The sequence below is a fragment of the Protopterus annectens genome, chromosome 14.part0 (genome assembly GCF_019279795.1).
Source record: "Protopterus annectens isolate FY-2018-M chromosome 14.part0, PAN1.0, whole genome shotgun sequence".
Lineage (NCBI taxonomy): Eukaryota > Metazoa > Chordata > Ceratodontiformes > Protopteridae > Protopterus > Protopterus annectens.
The window spans coordinates 1,040,853,476-1,040,875,405 of record NC_056748.1 but is presented as its reverse complement, the minus strand read 5'-3'; the positions used below and the strand labels follow the sequence as shown (position 1 = coordinate 1,040,875,405).

Genomic DNA, 21,930 nt, shown 5'->3' with positions numbered 1-21,930 from the left:
TTTTTACTGAGATACTGTCATTGGCAGTTACTGGGGAAAATTCAGGTTTAATTTATCTCCAGGTTGCCTTTGCCATCATGTTAAAACATTTTATTTGCTGTTTGCCAGTATTAATAAGTACTTTTTGAAGCATTTTATCCCAGTCTGTTGCCAGGCAGTCATGCATGCCATTTTAAGATCTTTTTTACTAGATGGATGATAATCTGAGGGAAGATGCTGGTTAAGACTGATACTTCATTTTCAGAGGTTTTGGGATTTTTTGGGTTAATTAGTCTCTCATTCCCTCTCTGCGTCCTAGACCTATATATAAGAAAGGATCTGAACACAGTCGTAAGTACATACATTTCATTACTCATCTTGTCCTACAGTACTGATCAGTCCTTAGTTATTAAAACGTCCAATTAATTCAAACTATGTATGTCATAATGATGGTGAATTTTAGAAAGTCCGTGGTGCTGATTAAATACTCAGTGAAACTACTGAGTTTTCTCTATGTACTCTCTTAGATGTGATCCATTTATCATCCAAAAATATAAGTTCTACACTTCTTAAACATGGTGGCATTAAACACAACATTTTGTTATTAGTAAGTCAACACCACAGTGGCAAAACTAGGGGCACATGTAGTCCCCATTGCTACTCCAGAAAATTGCTTAAAATATTCACCCAACAAAATATAAAATTGTTGTGTAAAACAATCTCCATAAAATCACAAAGTATGTACCTTGACACTTCAAAAACTGCTTTCTTTTAACATTTCTCTAAACCATTACAGTAAACTATCAGTTAACCAACACCCATGGGAATTGGTAGATGCCGGGTAACTGTAGTCTTTGGTTGCTTGAGAGTAACTACTAAAAAACGGCCTGACTAATACTGACTGTATCCTATACTATTTGTTTGGTTTGACTTGTTCTCAGGTTGGGGAGAGAGGGAATTTATTCCCGTCTTCCTTTTTAAAACTCAAACTCTAAAAACGTAAAATTTCTTTCTGCGGTGAGAAAACAAAGTGCAACACATGAGAATTGTACTGTATTTCTTCAATTTTTTTTTTGGCCGGTTTCCTGAGTTCCAGTTAACTGAGAGATTACTGTAGATTCTTTTTTTGTGCAATATAACAGAAAGCAAGTACATTATGTTTGTAGTCACAAACAAATCACTTTCAGATTATAAGTCCTTTCTCAGTGTACTTTAAAAAATGTAACAAATCTTTCAAAAGATGTGAATGTTCACTCATAAAAGGTTTAGTGTGAAAATCTACAAATATTGCAAGAGAGAGGTGGTGTCTTTGAATCTCCCTAGTCAGCTATCGGATGTAGTGGTGGATCCTTGACAAACTTATGCACCTTTGGTATCCCAGACATGGTGGAAATAACTGGTTTGTCAACTTTTAAATATCTACAGGTATGTATATCTAATAAACTTTGTAAAAGTAAATCATATAAATCTAAATCAGTGTTGCAATACGTAAAGTTTATCTCATTTAAAGAACAGTCGCAATTAAAATTCACATTTTGCAGAATGTGGTACATCTTAGAAACTAATTATTGTTTGTAATTACTGTTCCACCATCCTTTTTTGGTTTCATAGATCAGACCAGAGGAATCTCTTAACAATTCTATTAATAAGTGAGCCTTGACCAGTGACAAGATGTTTCATTCAGGTGATTTCAGTCTTAAACATTTTCTAATATTTCATTCCACCAGCTTGTCAAACAGTTTGAGTATAGGGGTAATAGGTGAGTTGACAGTGCTGTTACATTTTGAAGTCGATGCAGATGGTTCTGCGAGGTGAGTAAAAAAAAAAAAAAGTCAAAATTCAGATTTCTAATAACATCAAAGTCCTAGTAAACAATCTGCTAAATCTGGCCCATTACTAGGTACAGATGTAAAACATGTAGATAGTAAAGTAAAAAAAAAAAAAAAAAAACACATCCTGGTCAGTCTAAATGAATGCAGTTGAAAAGCTTAAAGTTGTTCTGAGTGCATAATACAGCACCTGAATCATGTCCCACAGTACATTTGGTTAAGTCCTCTAAGCATTCCTCTGCTGCTTGGATTTTGCCAAGTTTGGTTGGAATGAATGTGTAGTGTTGTGTAACTTTCCCTTTCCAGTTGCCTTTAGGCTAACCTCTGTGAGTGTCTGATGGGAGGAAAATACAAAAGGACTTCATTATGTACAGTATTTACTTCTTCAGAATCATCCAGAGTTTCAAGTCTCTGCTGCACACCAGGTTGCTGATTTTATGTACGTGTCTTCTTGGCAGTGGATATATGTACTTTGTTTTTATATGCAACACAATCTCTTTCCAATTTGGAAGCTTTTCTAGTTTTATTTTTTCCATGTAAGGATCTACCTTCTTAAAATTTTCTTTATTGTCCTTTTCTGGTTTCAGACAATGTCTTTCAGCAAAATTTCCTTGATCTCCACCATCAATTTATCCATTTTTCTTGCGTTCTGTTTAATTATAAATCTGAAGTAGTTAACTTCATTTGTCCATCAACCTGTGGGTATCGGATCCATATCGGATCCGAGCCGGCAGCTTCAAACAGCTAAGATCCGAGCTCCAAGCTCCTCCCCCCTTACCCACAATCCCCTGTTAACCCTTCCTGACCTCAGATATCGTTTGCCACGGTTCAGTCAGCAGCTTTGAGCGAGCTTCCAGGTGTGGGTAGAACGTATTCTGTGAGAAATAGCTTTCTTTTCCTTATTCTAACTGTTTAAAAATGTGTGCGTGTGTTACCCCTAGTCTATTGCCTTATTAGCACTTTCTGTAGTTAAACTCAAGTGTATTTAGTTAGTTTGTCCTCCCCGGGTGTGTGTCAAGGCGTGTCTGTGTTGGGCCTAGTGTTTAATTTTTTTTTTTCTGAGTCTTGTTTGAGGCCCCTAAAGCCTTCTTTTCTAAATGCACCGAGTGTGGCCATAAGCTGTCCCCAGCGGATGGCCACACTCGATGTGTTATTTGCTTTGGGGTTTACCACCTCTCCTCAGGCTGCACTATTTGTGCAGCCTTCAACCCCAGGGCTTTGAGGGACAGGAAGTCGAAGTTGGTTTTGGCTGGACTGTTGCCCCCGGATCCGACTTTGTCCTTCTCTCCCTCCGTGGTACCTGCAGCGGCTGCGGCAATGCCACCTTCCATCCCTGCTCCCCTGGCCGGGACTCACCCTCCCACCGCAGGCCAGGAGGAGAGGGAAGCTAGGAGAGCGCGTAGAAAGGAGAAGCACCACAAGTGGCGGGCCGAGTCTTCCTCCTTGGCCCTGCCGGCCAAGCAAGCGGCTTCTCCCAAGGCCTCCGGCCTTTCTCCTTCCTGGCTCCATTCACCCGTTTTCCGCCGGAGGAGACCAGGTCGCCTTTGAGGTCATCAAGGCGGCACTCCCGTCCCACCTCGGTGGCCTCTTCTAGGTCTACAAGAAGCTTATCCGATGCAGACATGGACTGGATGATGCGTAGGTTCCTCCAGGCCCAGCTGCAGATGGGAGTGCTCCTGCATCCCCCCTCCGGAGGGGGGGGAGCTCGACCCCCTTTTTTCACCCCGATTGCTCCTTCTCTGACCCACTTCTGGGGTTTGGAGCCTTCAGAGACGGTTAGCATTGGAGCCGGGGGGAGTGTCGGCTCCGATAGTACCGCGTACTTCGGCGCCGACGGCACCCTCCAGTTTGTCAGGTCCCTTTTGGGATCCGAGCTCTCGGAGCCGAGAAGAGCTGAGCTTCGGATCCGGAGGTGTCAGTGTGTCTTCGGCTCCGTCTCGGTCGGAGCATACTGGGCCATCGGATCCGATTGCTTTGGCGCCGGCTCCGATCCACACATCAGATCCGAGCGGACTGCTCTCAGATCCCAGGGAGAGCAGCTCCCCTTCGGTGTTCGATGTTGTGGAGATGGTTCTATTGAGGGATTTCAGGCCCCAGGCTTCTGCTACGGCTCCACCCTGCACTCCCTCTCAGATGGGCCTACCTTCCATCACCTGGCCCCAGGGACAGCCTGCGCCTACGTCCCAGATATTTCCCTTGGAGGAACAAGATGTGGTTGGTGAGGCCTTCTCAGACAGCCCCCCCCCCCGAGGAGGTTCCTCACAAACGTAAGTGGAAGAGGAGGCACTTGGACTCACCTGAGTCCTTGACAACAGACACAGATTTAGAGGAAGGGGAAGGTTCTCCAAGGTCACCCCCCGAAGACGTCTCCTTCGGAGACATCATGGAAATGCTTCAAATTAGAGGGGGGTGGTCTGCCCAAAAACCTTCCTCGGATGAGTCTGTGTTTCTGGAGGCGTTTGACGCAGGCCCATCTACCTCTTGGGTGTCCCCTCCCGCCGACCCCCTGGTAGATCTGATTACTACCAGGGCATGGAAGGAGCTGGACACTGTGGAGCACATTCCCAAAAGGCCTGATAAAAGTCTTAGTCCCCCTTCCGATAGGACATGTTGGAGCAAGGGTGCTCCTGTAGATGCCATGTTGGTGGCGGCCGCCACTAAAAAGGAACTGGCCCAGGAGAGTTTCTCGGTCCATCCTCCAGACAAGGAGTCTCGGGCGATGGACCGTTTGGGGAAGCGGATGTTCGCTTCAGCCACCTTCTCGGTAAGGTCGCTGAATTATATGGCACACGTGATATGACTCCAGAGGGATCTCATCAAAGAATATGCCGGGTCGCTCCCAGAGTCCATGTCGGCCGAGGATAAGAAAGTATTCTCTACCCGAATGGCCACTATCAAATCCATTTCTAATACCTCTATGCGGCTCCTCTCCCATACCACGGAAGGGGCCGCTATAGCTAGCGGAGCGGGCACATTCTTACGACGGCATGCTTGGCTCCGTCATTGCGATTTTGCAGAACCCTTCAAGGCATCCTTTGCTAATGCCCCGTTTGACAGTTCTTCGCTTTTTGGCAAGACTGTCCGCGACACACTGGTCCAGAGCGAGAAAGACGGGAAGACGTCTGCCATCGGAGTCTACTTCTCTGCTCCCCAGAGGTCCTTCTCTAGGAACCAAAAGGGACAGAAGAAGAAGATGTGGTTCCGGAAATCTCAACAGTCCCGTTTCGCTCCGGACCCCTCATCCTTCAGAGGCAGAGGAGGACAAGGTGGACGCCGGCTTACAGGCAGAGGGTGACCGAAGAATTTCTGGTCGAGAGAACCCTTTTCTGATCGGCCTACGCAGCAACCCTGAAGGGTTACCCGATTGCTCCACTCTGGAGGCAGTCGGGGGGCATTTCTCGAGGCACCTAGCAATGTGGGAGTCCATTACAACAGATTTCTGGGTGCTTTGGATCATATCCAGAGGTTACAAGATTCCTTTTCTCAGTCTTCCTCTAAAACCCCGGGCCTCCCCGATGTTCCACCCAATCAAAGGGAGGCAGCAGCCACAGAAATTCTCCAGCTGCTAGGAAAAAGAGCAATCTAGCACGTCCCCCAGACCAATCCGGATCAGGCTTTTACTCCAGGTTCTTTTTGGTGCCAAAAAAGACAGGGGACTTGAGACCAATCCTCGATCTATCCTTTCTAAACCCGTCAGTGGCCAAAGAGAAGTTCCGGATGGTCACCATTCAAGCCATTCTCCCACTCCTGCAGGAGAACGACTGGATGTGCTCCATAGACCTCAAGAACGCGTACTACCACATTCTGATGGACAGGCGATCCAGAAGGTTTCTCCGCTTCCGGCTAGGAGCCAGCCACTACCAGTTCAGGGTCCTTCCCTTTGGTCTCACCACAGCCCCCAGGGTGTTCACCAAAGTATTAGCAGTGGTAGCGGCCCACCTGAGACTTCAGGGAATACAGGTCTTTCCGTACCTAGATGACTGGCTCCTGTCCGCCCCCACAAGGTATCTACTGTGCTCAGCCAGAGATTATTTCCTCCATCTGGCCTCCCGACTGGGAATCACAATCCATGTCAAAAAATCTTCTCTTCAACCAGCCCAGGTCTTAGACTTCATTGGAGCCAGATTGAACACGAACATTTGCAAGTCTTTTTGACTCCGGACCGACTTCGGACTCTGAAGCTCCACGTGCTAGCCCTTCTAAACTACCCTGCTCCTCCAGCAGAATTGGTCCTGAGGGCTCTAGGCTCCATGGTGGCAACTATCAGCCTGCTACCCTTAGCACGCCTGAACATGAGGGTACTACAATGGACTCTACAGGTTCAGTGGTCCATCCTGCAACACCCACTGAATTCACCCATTCCCCTCAGCAGGGTTTGCAAGAAAGCCCTACTCTGGTGGCTCCAGTCTCCGGACCGCCAGAAAGGGCGTCCCTTCTCTATGTCCCCCCTCTAACCACAGTGACCACGGACACTTCTCGCCTGGGGTGGGCGGGCACTGTATGGGCAGAACCGTCCAAGGCACGTGGACCCTATTGGAGACCTTGTTGCACATCAATGTCCTAGAGATGAGAGCGGTGCTTCTTGCGTTGCAAGCTCTCCAGGCCCTTCTTCCCTTGGGGACTATTGCAATTCAGACAGACAACATGTCAGTCGTCTGGTATATCAACAAACAAGGGGGAACCAGATCCTACCCACTTTGTCGAGAGGCCATGAGAGTTTGGGAATGGATGATCTCCACCAACCACTTTCTCATAGCAACGCACATTCCGGGCCGGTGGAACATCTTGGCAGACAGGTTGAGTCGAACCATCCTTTCACCGTATGAGTGGTCTCTGAACCCGAGAGTGGCGAAGCAAATTTTCCTCAAATGGGGTCAACCTTGCTGTGATCTCTTCGCGTCTCCTTCGAACGCAAAGTTTAGCAACTGCTTCGCTCTAATTCCCCCACCAGGGGAATCCCCCAGAGACTCTCTGGTGCATGTTTGGCCATCCGGTCTACTTTATGCTTATTCACCTCTTCCCCTAATGCTGAAATTCTTGCAGAAAGCACGTCGGTTGGGGAGCAGAGTGATCCTCATAGCCCCATTCTGGCCTCGTCAAGCGTGGTTCCCTTGTCTATGGTCTCAACTAGTGAACCCCCATGGGTTCTAGATCCCACTCTGGATCTGATCTTTCACCCACTAGGATTGACAACCCCAAACCTGGACAACCTCAAGCTCACAACTTGGTTGATCCAGTTCCAGTGATAGCTAGGACTCTCGGTATCTCATCATCTGTCAAGGCTATTTTAGTAGCCACTCCTAAGCCTTCTATGAGGAAGGTTTATAATAGCAAATGGAAACGTTTTTCTATTTGGGCGGAGCACAGAAACTTAGATCCCTTTACAGCTCCGTTACCAGCAGTGCTAGAATTCTTATCAACCTTGTTCGACCAGGGTGCTAGCTCCTGTACGGTCAAAGTCCAGTTAGCTGCAATCTCCCACTTTCATGTGGGAAGTGATGTCGCCCCCCTGGCCTCTTCCAAATTATGTAAGACCTTTTTAAAAGGCACGTTCCTCTTGAGACCCCCTGTTAAAGATCCAGTTCTTCCATGGGATTTAACTCTTGTTCTCCAATCTCTGACAGCTCCCCCGTTTGAGCCTGCAGCCTCAGTGGATCTAAAATTCTTATCTTGGAAGACTGCCTTTCTTATTGCCATCACCTCGGCCAGAAGGGTTTCGGAACTTCAAGCCCTTTGCGCCAAACTGCCATACTTGGTTTTTCATAAAGATAGAGTTTCCCTCAGGACCAATCCTTCCTTTTCGCCCAAGGTCGCGTCAGAACCCAACATCAACCAATCCATTAATTTACCAGTATTCTTTCCAAATTATCAGAACAAAGGTGAATATAAGTTGCATTCCCTGGAAGTACACAGGCAATTAAGATTTTACCTACACAGGACCGCTGGTCACAGGAAATCTGACCAACTCTTTGTATCCTTTGCAAAACCCTCTTTGGGAAAACCAGTATCAAAAGTTACATTGTCCAGATGGATTTCCCAATGTATCTTGCTAGCATGTCAAAGTTCTGGTCGACCTGAACCTGAAGGAGTCCACGCCCATTCTACTCTATCAATTTCTACTTCTGCTGCTTTTTGGTCCAGAGTTTCCTTGGATGACATTTGTTCAGCAGCCACTTGGGCTTCATCTCATACGTTCATTAACCATTACAAGTTGGACATAATTTCCAGAGGGAGAACATCCTTCGGCTCTGCAGTGCTCCGGAATATCCTTCCATGAGGACCTCCCAAGGTTTGTGTAGCTGGGGACTCTGTCCCACAGATTGATGGACAAATGAAGTTAACTGCTTCAGATAAAGACGTTATGTACTCACCATAACGTTCCATCTGAGTAGGTAATCTTGATTTGTCAGCAACCGACCCCCCCCTCCATCCCCCTGACCTATAGTGCATACTAGAAGGATTCCTAGCCCTTGTTTCCAGATAACCTTAGGTTAGGATTTGGAGCTGATTTCTGAGTTGTAATATTCTGTGTTACTAAGGAAACTCTATCTGAGGTCAGGAAGGGTTAGCAGGGGATTATGGGTAAGGGGGGAGGAGCTTGGAGCTCAGATCTTAGCTGTTTGAAGCTGCCTGCTCGGATCCGATATGGATCCGATACCCACCGGTTGTTGACAAATGAAGATTACCTACTCAGATGGAACGTTATGGTGAGTGCATAACTTCTTTTTTCCAACAGTTTATAACCATGCCAGTTGAATAATGATATCAAATCCTTGTGTAGTTTGCTACCTTGCTCAACCCCATTGGGTGTATTTCCACAATTTCAATCCTTTCGTGACCACCGAGTTGTAATACATTGCTTAAAATAACTGTTCTCTGTGTGTAGCGAACAGAATTTATTAAATTTTAATAACACTATGGTCACAACTGTATCATTCATTTATTAAGTGGATAACTGCAAAAGATTATTTTTTTACTTTTTGTTGTGTTGGTCTTTTTAATTGTGAAGTGTTCACCTTTTTATCTTTTAATAGGTCATGTTTAGATGGTTCCATTTCATTGGTTAACTGTATAAATTAAGATTTTGCAATAATTAGTTCAGGTTTTAAAGAAGCATTTTGAGATGAAAACACCTGATCTGCAGTGGTTAATAAAATCTGGCACACAAATATTTTTTCCTGCTCGCTAGTCTGTTTGTGTTTTTTGGTTTCTAATGTGAGAAGTCTGTAGTGCAGCATTGTCCTCAGATTCTGCTGGGGAATATGTTGTGCTGTCTCTGGCTTCTTCCTCCTTTTAGTGGTTGGCAGGCACATTACTATTTGCAGTGTCAGGGATGACATGGGTGATAGTTTTCATCTATCTCTGCCATTGACTGTAGAGCATGCGGTGCTTCATAGAAGGTTCATTCTAAGTTCCTGTACTCTAATCTCACACATCCTTTGGAAGAGATATCAAATTTCTTCCCCCATCAAGATAAGCAAGTACACTTTGGCCATTCATGCTTGTCTGTGTGCTTCAATGCATTGTCCCACAGGTCATGCCTGGTGTGACTGTTACAGTTATGTCATGGTGACTTCTGTTTGCATCATGGACATGACAGCAGTAAGTAAACATTTTAAGGAAGTGATCTGGCTTCTGGCTTCATGTATCAGATGGAGGAATCACACAACAATTCCCTTAAGTGAATCTCAGCTGGTGATAAAAATAAATTTCAAAAATGTTCTTTTTGCGGGGGGAGGGGGGGGGCTACATATCCTGGAGGAAGAAAAGTACAGTTGTGTACACTTACCATAAATGTAGATGTTTGAGTGTATTCACTGTTGCTGTCATTACATTTGGGTTTATCTACTTGCAGTAGCCCTCAGTCAGCCTGATTAACAAAGTCTTGGGTCCTGCATTGGTTGCTGTCCCTTCTTCCATGATGTCAGGTTGTCAGGGGTATAAAACATGCAACCGACGCCATTACATCAGTTTTTCTTGCCCCAGATATCAGGTGCCCCCCTAATGGGAGGCAATTAAATCTATAATACAATGCTATACCTCCAACAAAAAAGCAAATACACCAAAAAGCTTTTTGAGCCAAGGAAGTGAGAGTAGAGGTTTAGCCAAAAGAAGACAGGGGGCTGGAGGGAGGGTCACAAGGACTGCAACAGTGAATACACTCAAACATCTACATTTATGGTAAGTGTACACAACTGTACTATGTTCTTTGTGTTTCACTGTTGTAGTCATTACATTTGGGTAGATTCCCAAAGCTAAGGTTGGGAGGAGGAATTTAAAAAGAATTAGGGCCAGCTATAAGGCCCTGCAAGATTACAGTGGCAAAACCAGCTCTGGATTTAGAGAAAATTGGCAAATGATAATGCTTGGTGAAAGTATGTACAGAACTCCAGGTAGCAGCTTCTAGAATGTCCCTTGTAGGGACACCCCAGAGAAAGGCTGTCGAGGTAGATGCAGCCCTGGTTGAATGTGATCTGATGCCCTGTGGTATAGTTTTTCCATGGTGCTTATAGCAGAAATGAATGCAGTGGCCTATCCGTTTTGAAATGGTTTTATTTGAAATAGCTTTCCCATCTGTGCCTGCAGCAAATGCCATCAGCAGTTGTTCAGATTTCCTTTGAGGTTTAGTGCTGTCCAAGTAGAATCTAAGTTGTCTGTGCACATCTAAGGAGTGCAGTATCCATTCCCCTTTGTTCTTAGGGGAATGAAGGTAGGCAAATAAGTGGACTGATTAAGAGCCACACTGGATACCACCTTGTGCATGAAGGAGGGATTGGTTCTGAGGGACACTCTGTCCGCATGAAAGATGATGAAAGGCTCCACTGCCATAAGGGCCTGTAACTCAGATACCCTTCTTGCAGAAGTGATTGCTAAAGGGAAAGCTGTTTTCCAGGAAAGGAATTTTAAATGTGCACTAGCAGCTGGATCTAAAGGAGGAAGAGTGAGTTTCTCCAAGACAAAGTTAAGGTCCCAGGCTGGAGTTGGAGCTCTCCTCGGTGGCCTTAAATCTTTGGCCCCTTTGAGGAACTGCTTGAGCAGTGGGTGAGAGAAGAGGGGGGGCTCTGTGCTATAATGAGCTGAAATGGCTGAGGCATGAATTTTGATGGAGGAAAAGGACAAGCCCTTATGAAGCATCTCAGTCAAATATTGTAGAATCTGAGGTAAATTGGGCACTGCTGCTCTCATCCCTTGAAATTGGTTCCAGGTACAAAATCTTTGCCATTTTGCAGCATAAGATTTTCTAGTACTAGGCCTCCTAGTCTCTAAAATGATATCTGTCACTGATTTACTGAGTGGTGGTATAGGAGAGATTAGGTAATTAGCCAGGCTGCTAGGTTCAGGGTTTGCAGCTGAGGGTGCAGAATCTGGTTCTCCTGCTGAGACAACAGGGAAGGAGTCTGAGGCAGGTGCCATGGGGCCAAGCGTGACACACTGCACAGGAGGGGGTACCAGTGTTGGTGTGGCCAGTCTGGTGCAATTAAAATTGTCCTTGGCTTGTCTTGTTTGATCTTTAGTAGTACTTTGGAGAGCAGAGGCAGAGGAGGAAAGACATAAACTGATAAGTTTTTTTCAGCTGAAGGATAGAGCATCCACTTTCCAAGCTAGTTTGTGAGGTGTCCTTGTGCAAAATTTGTCCAATTGATGGTTCTGGGGGGGGCAAACAGGTCTATATCTGGGCTCCCCCATTTGTTTGTCAACATGTTGAAAAATCCTTGGTTCCAGTTTCCACTCGTGTGGGTCCATGAGGTTTTTGCTTAGTCCATCTGCCAGTGTATTTAGTTTTCCTGGCAGGAATTGAGCTTGTAGATTCACTTGGTAGCTCAAGGCTGTGTTCCACAATGCCATGGTTAGTCTGCAGAGAGTGTAAACATGTGTACCCCCCTACTTATGTACCACATGACCGTGGTGTTGTCCGTCTTTACTATTAATTGTCCTGGAAGAATGTGGTCCTTGAAGGCCGAGAGAATTCTGTACAGCTGTTATTTCCTTTTGATTTATGCGTAGGTGCATTTGACTTGGATTCCATTTGCTCTGAATGCACTTCCCTGCCAGGTGAGCCCCTCCATGCATAGTCTGATGCGTCTGTTAAGGTTTGGGTGGCAGGGGATAGTGTGAATGGTAGTCCCTTGTTTTTGTGGCAGCCTCTGCCCACCAAAGGAACTCTAGGCGTAGGCAAGGTATGATAGGAATCATTGTTTCTAGGTCTTGAGAATGTCGACACCATAGGCTTTTTAGATACCGCTGTAGTTTCCTCATATGCAGTCTTGCATATGGAATTAGAAGAATGCAGGAGGCCATGAACCCCAAGGCATGCAGTATTTGCCTTGCAGATAACTGCGTTTTTGTGGCCACTTGTTTGAAGTAGGTTGTCAAATGAGTCCGTTTCTCTGTCATGAGGAAAGCCATCTGGGAAGTTGTATTCAAGCTTGCTCCCAGGAATATAATTTGTTGACTGGGTACCAAGTGTGATTTTTTTTCGTTTATGGTGTACCCCAGACAAGTCAGTACCCTTTGAACAAAGGCCAGATGATTCAAAAGTATGTCCTGGCTTTCTGCCTGAATTAGACAATCGTCCGGGTATGGATATATTTGAATATTTCTTTGCCTGCAGAATGCAATGACTGGAGCTAGGCACTTTAATACCCTGGACACAGTAGATAAGCCAAAGGGCAGTGCAGAGAACTGATAGTGCATGTAGTCTGCTTTGAAGAGTAGGTATCTTCTGCAAGACTCCCTTATAGGGGATGTGCAGGTATGCTTCTTTTAAGTCCAGTGTTGCCAACCATGCATCTGGTTAAGAGTCAGCATCTTGAATTTTGGAATCACTAGAAAGGTATTTAGAGTAGAAAGGTCCAGGATAGGACGCCATGTATTGTCTTTTCTGGGTACCAGAAAAAGTCTCGAATATAAACCTTGTCACTTTTCCTCTTCTAGTACCAACTGAATAGCCCCAATGCTTAAGAGAGAGACAGTACTTGATTTTGAGCCTCTGTCCACTGATTTGGGGGAAGATCTGTCCACCCTCTTGGTGTTGATAATGTGTGGAAGTGAAATCTGTATCCTTGGGACACTATATTTAAAACCCATTTGTCCTGGGTAATTAGTTCCCAGTTTTTGGCCTGCAGACCAATCTTTCCGCCTAAAGGAGCATTCAGTTGGGAAGTGCTTGGAAGTTTTAAAAGCAAGTAATTGAGACAGTTTTCCATAGGGGGGAGTCTTACTACTCCCTGATTTGGGTGCGGAAACCCCCCACTGCTTAGTCTTGTGTGTCCCCTGGGACTGAAACCTGGGGTTTTTGCTGTGTCTGGGTTTGGCTTGAGAAGACCTGGAACGGGCTGGAAAGGACCAGTTCTTAGAGGGCCAGTGCCTACTAAATCTTGGAGGCTGAACTTGTAAGAAATCTTTAACAGTTTGCATAGATTTAGCTTTATCTTCCATCATTTTAAGAGCTTCCTCAGCCTTGTTGCCAAACAGGCAGTCCTGATTTAAGGGAGCATCCAACAATTTAGCTTTAACATGATCAGGCAAAGATTGCTCCTTAAGCCAAGCATGCCTTCTGAGTACAGACCCAGTAACAGCAGCCCTGCAGGAGGCCTCTAATGAAAAATCCACATTGCAAAGTATGTTTTCCAACCTGTTTAGCAGAATGCATTAAATTCTTTATTTTCCACACAGTCAGGAATCAACATCATTTTCTGTTTAAGCAATCCAATAACATGTTGCTGATACTTTAACATATGAAACTGGCAGTTCAAAGCCCTAATGGCCAAGGTTGCAGAAGTGTAAACCTTCTTACCCTATCTATACAGCGCCCTGGAGTCTCTTATCAGAAGGGGTAGGATTTTTAGCAGTAGAAGCCTTAATGCCCTTGGGTCGCTGTGAAATAGTCTTTGGATCTGCAGTAGGAATTTTAAAAAGGAACTTGTGTGAATCAGGAACCCTGTAATATCTGTCAGGTTTTCTGGGAGCAGGAGGCAAAGAATCAGGGGCCAAACTAGATTCCGAAAATACATCATCAACAATGTCTAGTACAGGAGGAATAACTAAAGGCCTATGCTGAGGCAGGAGCAAGAAATCCCTAAGCCTCTTTTTTGAATCGGAAAAATCCTGACTTTTCCAGTGGAAATGCTCCCTTAGAGTATGTAAGGTTTCCCCAAAAGAAAAATCCTTAGGAGGGGAAGCAGAGGGAATGGAGTCCTCTGCATCAGAATCTTCATAACTAGATAAGGGCAAATCCAGATCATCATAAAAATCTGAATCCTGGTCAGAAGATTCATAAACAACTTCAGTCCTAGGTCTCTTAGAAGGGGGAGGTTGGCTTCTCCTGATTAGAATTATAAGATCTTCAGCCATTCATATCATGTGTTTTTTAGGCATAGAGGCCTGAGCATGCGGCCTGGGCGTCATTTTTTTAGGCATGTTTCGAGATTTAGGCCTAAATGAAGAAGGAGGCGTCAGTTTAATATGCAAGTCCGTAGGCCTGAATACACCCTCAGTAGTCGGTGCCTGCACAGCGGCTCCAGACTCATCCAAGGTAGAGACATCTGCAGGTTCCATAGTTGAAGCATCTCGCGGCATACCGGACTCTGAATGGGTCTGAATAGAGACCTGAGAATCAGAAGTAGCGGGTATCAGGGGCTGCAAAAGCACTTCACTGAATATCGGCGAACTGGCGACTGGCTTAGAAGCGTCGTTGGCAGTTTTGGACCTCGGCGGCCTGTCTCTGTCTTTATCTTTGCGTTTTTTTCCGAAATCCCGGTAGTCGGATGGCTAACCGATGACATTTCTGGATAATTAAACAGAGAACTGAAATATTTAGAGGCAAAAATATACCGACAACAGATAGTGCGCTGATTAAATAAAGCACAAAACCTACAGCAAGATACGTCGTGGTCAGGGCCTAGGCAAGGAATACAGTACAAATGAAAATCATTGAGGTCTTTGCTTTCCACAAGTAATGCAGTTATTAACTTTTACTGACCTCGGTAGGGCGCAAGAAAAAGTTTCCCCAAAGGGGTACTTAGCTTTAGTTTAAGACTTTGGTTCTGAAACTCGAAAATGAAAATTTCAGGAGTCGTCCGACTGGCATTTGCAAACTGCTTCTGTTTTGAGCATTGCACGGCAAGAAAAACTGATGTAATGGTGTCAGCTGCATGTTTTATACCCCTGACGTCATGGAAGAAGGGACAGCAACCGACGCAGGACCCAAGACTTTGTTAATCAGGCCAGCTGAGGGCTACTGCAAGCAGATAACCCAAATGTAATGACTGCAACAGTGAAACACAAAGAACATCTGCTGTGCTTATTTGGGATATCACGTTTGACCCAGGCCACCCTTGAATTGCCAGCCTGTGACATAATACCAGAAAAAATGCATACATGTGTATTTTTGTTTGAGAGGAAAGGGATAAAAATAGACACAAAGGAAGGAAAATTTGTAAGGGCTTGTAAAGTAGCACAGAAAATTTTTTTTTTTTTTCAAAGCAAACTTATTTACTGTGTTTTATGGTGATTAAACATTGCTCATATTTTGTTTTTGCATATGTATAGTACATACTGTGTGAGAGGTACAACTTTGGGAATTTTTTAATTTACAGCTATTGACAAGTAAATATTTATTTTATTGCTACTTGTTCCTTGGTACACATGCTAACCAAGCATTGTCTGAATCACAACTTTAAGAAGTCTGCTCTCTAGCACTGAGCTATTTGAGTTGTGACCTAGGGCTGTCATCTGGCCTCCCACCTTCCTCTTGGTGCTGTTTGAAATTCAGCCAGCCTTGCGGCCATCAGGGAGGGTCCTTGTAGTGAGTAAGAGACTCGTTTTTATTTATTTCTTTATTTTATTACATTACAAACTAACAAATAAAGTAGATTTTTAAAGCTCCACTTAGGGCAGCCAAACGTCTTTTGAAATGTTAATTTGAATTAATTAACGTTCACCCTATGACACAGACACATTCTTAGCATATCATTTTATTTAGAAGTAGTATTGTTAGTTGGGCATACTCTCCCTCCACCTCCCCTTTCTACAGTACGACACAGGAAAAATCAGCTTCAGTTCTATTTGTGCAAGAATATCTGATCTGATGTTGTCAATCTTCGTTCATTCCTTACTGATGGGTTATCGGTTCTGTCCTCGGAACTGAACCGACCAAATATCAAGCTCCCGTCAGCCAAAAACTCTTGAACCAAGGTCCTACCCAGAATTCTCTGCTCCCTGTTACCTCAGATCTCGTTTGCCACGTTGCTGTACAGCCGTGTCAAGCTACTCTCTCAGCTGTTTCTAATTTTTGAAGGTTATATACATTGTTCTTACTTTAAAGATTTTCAAATAGTTTCTACTAGTGTTTTCCTACCTTATCGTATACTTTAGACTCTCTCCCTTTAGTCTTTTTCCCTTTATTACCCTTTTCTTACCTCTGAGGTAATTCTTCATTACCATCATTGGTAATCCTTCCTTTTCTCTTCTTACCCTTTTGGGTAGCCTTTCCTCTTCTTTTTGATACTGTTCTTTTCCACATCATTATGTCTGATAAGAAATGTAGCGTTGGTTTTAAGCAGTGTAAGGATTGCGGCCATAAGTTACTACTTTCCGATAGCCATGACTTGTGTCTACTGTCTGAATGTCTCCCACCTTACTATGGATCCCCTGTGTGGGATTTGTAAAAATTTTTCGACTAGGAGTCTTAACAAGGGGAAGAATAAATTAATATTGAAAGGTCTTCTCAAATCTCCTTTCTCTGAGGCTATTTCTGGGTCGGAGGGCTCACCACCTCCTGTTAAGTCCCATAAGAGGCGTACTTCCTCTTCCTCATCAAGGTTACTCCCTTCTCCCTCTGGAGATCATATGGATTTGAGTCATAAGAAGGTGAAATTGATTAGTACTTCGGCGCTGCCAACTGTGACCCTGTCTGTTCCAGGCTCGGCACCGCCCCAAATGATTCTGGTTCCAGCCATGTCTTCCTTATAGACACTGGCACCAGAGTTCCCGGTGCAGACAACTATAGCTCCGACAGTTCTGTCGTAGCCCTTACCGGCACCATCCATGCAGGTACATTCCCCTTTGGCACCATTGGTACAATCCTTTTTGGCTCCAAGTATAACTATGTTCATGTTACACTGCTGCAGTCATCACTCTTGGGTTATCCTGCCGTCAGGCGATCCTGCAGTCGGCCCAAGTTCCAAAGTCTTGGTCCGGCGTCGGTTGCTGTTGCTTCTTCCCTGACGTCAGTGCGCCAGGTGTATATAAGATGCATCCCACTCCATTTTCTTCAGTCTTTCTTGCCGCACGGTGCCCAAAGCAGAAGCAGTTCGCAAGTGCCGGTCAGCCAACTCCTGAGATTTTCAAATAGAATTTCAGACCGAAGTCTTCATAAAGCTAAGTACCCCGTTGGGGAACCTTTTCTTGCCTCAGTCCGATGTCAGAAAAAGTTAACAATTGCATTTCTTGTGGGAAGCAAATACCTCATAAGGACTTTCATTCTTATTGTATTCCTTGCCTAGGCCCAGACCACAACGTCACAGGTTGTCGGTCTTGTGCTAGGTTTAATAAACAAACTATTAGACGTCAGTTTGATTTCGCCCGACATTATTTTGGTAGGACATTTAATTATACCATGCCGTCGGAGCAACCAACGACAGGACTACATAAAAAACGCAAAGATAAGGACAGGCAGCCGAAATCCAAACCGGACTCCGAGGCCTCTGCTAGACCAGTCGCCGGTTCTCTGGTTTTCAGTGAGGCATCTACCCAGCCCCTGACGACCGCTGATTTAGAACCCCAGGCGACATCCGATTCGCAAGCTGAGATTACTAGGCCTCCACAACCTTTAGGCCCTTCTGACTCCTTACCTGAAGGAGATTCCGGTGCAGTTGAAACGCCTTCAGTTGCTGAAGGTGTCTTCAGACCGACTACACTCACTATTAAATCCTATGCAAAACTGAAAACTCCTTTATAAACAAAGAAGACTGCACAGCAGTCTCCAGTACAAGGCCCCATGCCTAGGAAACAGATGCGTACGATGGCTGAAGACTTAATTACCTAATCAGTGGTTCCCATCCCCCTCCTGATAAAAGGCCAAGGCAGGAGGAGGAGGACTATGCTTCCGCTGACCAGGTTTCAATTTCCTCAGACTCTTCTGAGGAACAGGAATATTCCTTTCCCCGTTATGAAGATTCTGATGCTGAACAGTCTATCCCTTCTGCATCTCCCCCAGAAGACTACTCTTTTGGGGAAACCTTACATACTATGAGGGAACATTTCCACTGGGAAGGCCAGGATTACTCTGATTCTAAGAAAAGGCTCCAAGAGTTCCTTTTACTACCCCAGCAAAGACCACTTGCAATTCCACCTGTGTTAGACATTGTGGATGATGTTTATTCAGAATCTAGCCTTAACCCAGATTCTCTACCTCCTGCACCAGCCAAACCAGACAGATACTACAGAGTCCCTGACTCACACAAATTCCTTTATAAAAGCCCTGTTGCTGACCCAGAAACCATTTCCCAGGGTCCCAAAGGGGTTAAAGCCTCTACTGCTAAAAATCCTGTGCCCTCTGAAAGGGATTCTAGAGCACTAGACAGATGGGGAAAGAAAGTATATACCTCAGCTACTCTAGCTATGAGGGCCTTAAATTGCCAGTTTCACATGCTGAAATATCAACAATATCTGATGTCTCAATTAAAACAAAAAATGCTCGCACATACAGACCAGCCAGATTACAAGGAAACGCAAGATTTGTTATATTCAGCTGAACAAGTGGGAAAACATACTTTGCAATGTGGATTTGATTCATTGGAAGCTTCTTGTAGAGCAGCAGTGACAGGGTCTGTCATACGTAGGCATGCTTGGTTAAAAGAACAAACTTTACGTGATCATGCTAAAGCAAAGTTATTGGATGCACCCTTACAGCAGGATATTTTATTTGGTGTAAAAGCAGAAGAAGTTTTAAAGAAAATGGAGGATAAGGCAAAATCTATGCAGACGGTCAAGGATGTTTTACAGGTTCAACCTCCTCATTTCAGCAGAAATTGGCCAACCAAAAACTGGTCCTTTCCAGCTTCTGCCAGACCACAGAGGGGCAGATACAGACGCCCAAGAGACAGAGGCCAGCCACAAGGCTCTTACCAGCCTCGACAATGGAGTGCCACAACACTAAAAGGAGGAGAAGACAGGTATCAAACTGCCAGAAGACAAACACAATGACTTACCCCTCAGACTACCAAGCAAAACCCTCTTGGCAGCTCCCTTGGGGGGAAAACTAGCACTTTTTTCAGACAATTGGCACATCATCACAAAAGACAAATGGGTTCTAAATATTGTATCTCAAGGATACAGATTCCACTTTCACACTTTGCCAAGGATAAAAGGAATGTCAAACCTGGCACCAAATCAATGGGCAAAGGCTCAAAAGTAGATTTCAGCTCTCATGGACATGAAAGCCATTCAACAGGTTCCTACACAGGAGCAAGGACAAGGATTTTACTCAAGACTGATGTCCTTCAAGGATGCATCTGCAGTCATCACATATGGGTTGTCCTGCCTCAGGCAGCCCTTCGGTCGGCCGGATTCCAAAGTCTGGGTCCGGCGTCGGCTGATGTCGCCCTTTCCCCGACGTCAGAGCACCTGGGGTATAAAAGCGTCAGCCGACGCCATCTTCCTCAGTCTTTCTTGCCGCGTGGTGCTTGAAGCAGAAGCAGTTCGCAAGTGCCGGTCAACCAGCTCCTGTAATTCAGTTACCGAAGACTTCAAAAGCTAAGTACCCCATTGGGGACTCTCTCTTGCCTCAGCCGATGTCAGATAAAGTTAATAATTGCTTAACTTGTGGGAAACAAATACCTCATAAGGATTTCCACTCTTACTGCCTCCCCTGCCTAGGCCCAAACCACGACGTCTCGGCCTGTTCAGCCTGTGCTTCCTTCAACCGACGCACTCTTAGACGTCAGGCGGAGTTTGCAGAGGAATTTTTTGGGGCTAGTTTTTCGTACAATATGCCGTCGGAGACTCCGACTTCACATTTAACAAAGAAACGGAAGGACAAGGACCGACACGCGGGCCGCGGTTTCGGCTGAAACCACGGCCAGGCCTACCGCGAGTGTCTCGGTCTCGGCTGAAACAGAGTCCTTGGTACTTCTGACCCCCAAAACCGCTCAACCGACAACCTCAGCCCCGGAGGCCCCTGCTGAGTCGGTTATTGAATTTCCTTCAGAAACTGGTGTCTTGGAAACTTCCGACACCATTCCTCTAGACAAAACTACACCAGCACGTAGTGCAGCCAGGCCTTCTGCATCCATGTCCATAAAGGCATTCACCAGGGCTAAAGCTGCTAAACACACAAAAGCTATGCCTCCCAGGGTTATTCCTCAGGGACCCACTACAAGTTCACAGATTCTAACCTTAGCAGAGGACCTTATTTCCTTAATTAGGGGCTCCCAACCCCATCCGGAAAGGGGCTCTCAACCTCCTCTAGACAAAAGGCCCAGGGTTGAGCCCTCTGATCCCCACTCCTCAGAGGAGGCCTCTGATGTCTCTGCTCTCTGACTACCAGGAGGAGAGTCTCTCGAAATGGCTGTCAGAGTTTCAGACCGAGATCAAAGTTGGCGGCTAAAGTAGGGTTTGGGAATATTTCTTGGCTCTGTATTCATTTAACGGATGTCAGAAAGTAGTTAATAACTGTATTTCTTGTGGGAAGTTGGGGTGCCTCTGGGATTACCATGCCTTGTGTATACCTTAGCCTTCGCAACGTTGGCGTTGTTGGATCGCTAACTCGCTACCGTTGGGAAGCAGACAAAGAGTCACTTAGCCTGGACCGATTGGAGTTGGGTGGCGTTATGGTTATAAAATGCGTCGGATGCTCCGGAGCGTAAATAGAAAAAGCGCCGAGACAAAGCAGCAAAAGCCTGATTGGGAAGGAGGCCGTCTGTCACGGACGTCTGTTCTCTGCAAGGCCAGATTAAAAGCTTAGGTTCTGCCAGAAGTTTCTTTGGTCTCTCGAGGGAGACTTTACTACTACAAGATGTCCTCTCTCTCAGGAGGTAGGCCAGGCTGGAAGGAGCTACTCAGGTAGCTTTTCTCCCTCCTAAGGTCAATTGCCCTAAGCTCCTTCAGGCTGAAAAGGAGGCTCAGGTAGCTGTTCAGTAGGTAGGGAAGGCTAGTGATTGCGGAGGTAGTTCTAGTTTCTGGCTTCTTCGAACATATGCTTAAAATGGCAGCAGTTTGTGTACTATCTATAGGTTCTGCCTCCTGGCCCTAAGGCCTAGGGGCTTAGGCTGGCTTGAGGTTTTTGAGCAGTGTTTGAGCTTCTGGTCTTGGCTGAATGAGCCTAGGGTGGAACCCTGTTCCTGATTCTGATGTAGATGATTCTACTCCTTGTCTTCTCTGAGACGAGAGTTTTTCTTTTTCAAGAGACTCTTCAGAGTGTCTTTTTTCTTTTAAATGGGAAGGTCAAGATGATTCAGATTCCAAGGAAGAAGGCTTAGGGGAACGAGTGTTCTTTTTTTATTGGAAGCTCATAATTTCTCTGATTCTGATGTGGAAGATGTTTTGCAGGTTTTCCCAGAACCCCCTTTCTTTGCCTCCTGCCCCAGTTAAACCGGATAGGTATTATAGAAGTGCCTGAAGCTCAGATTCTTCTTTTCTCCAGAACAAACCCGTCCAGGGGAAATAAGTTCCCAGGGGCCTATGTTGTTTAAGGTCCTGTTTTGTTTAAAAAAAAGATGTTCTCCTTCAGGGAAGGCAAGAACTAAGGATAGATGGGAAAGAGGTTGTTAACTCTTCACTTTAATAAGCACTTTAGTTATCAGTTCCACAGAACCTGTATACAAATTATCTCCATTATGAATTGAAGTCTGGCATTGGATGCTCTAGCGGAAGGTCTTGAGTGTAAAAGTTGCAGGATTTACAACATGTTTCTGATGAGGTTAGTATGTGGTTTGATTGCAGGTTTTATGCTGTGGCCTCTTGAGGTGGCTGCCACTTTCCTTGCAATGTGGTTTTGAGCACGCCTGAGGCCTCTCAGAGTAGGCTGCCATGTTGAACCAAGGATTTTGGACAGCCTGGTGTGTTCTGATGTGTGGTTTTGTTAATGTACAGGAAGCAGTGGAAAAGAAAATTACTGATG

General features: G+C 45.2%; 1 protein-coding gene across 2 annotated transcripts in view; it reads left to right on the top strand.

Annotated features, from left to right (window-relative positions):
* ZMYM3 (zinc finger MYM-type containing 3) overlaps window positions 1-21,930 on the top strand; it is a 3,891,108-nt gene that overhangs the window by 618,760 nt on the left and 3,250,418 nt on the right. The gene's annotated exons all lie outside the window — the stretch shown is intronic.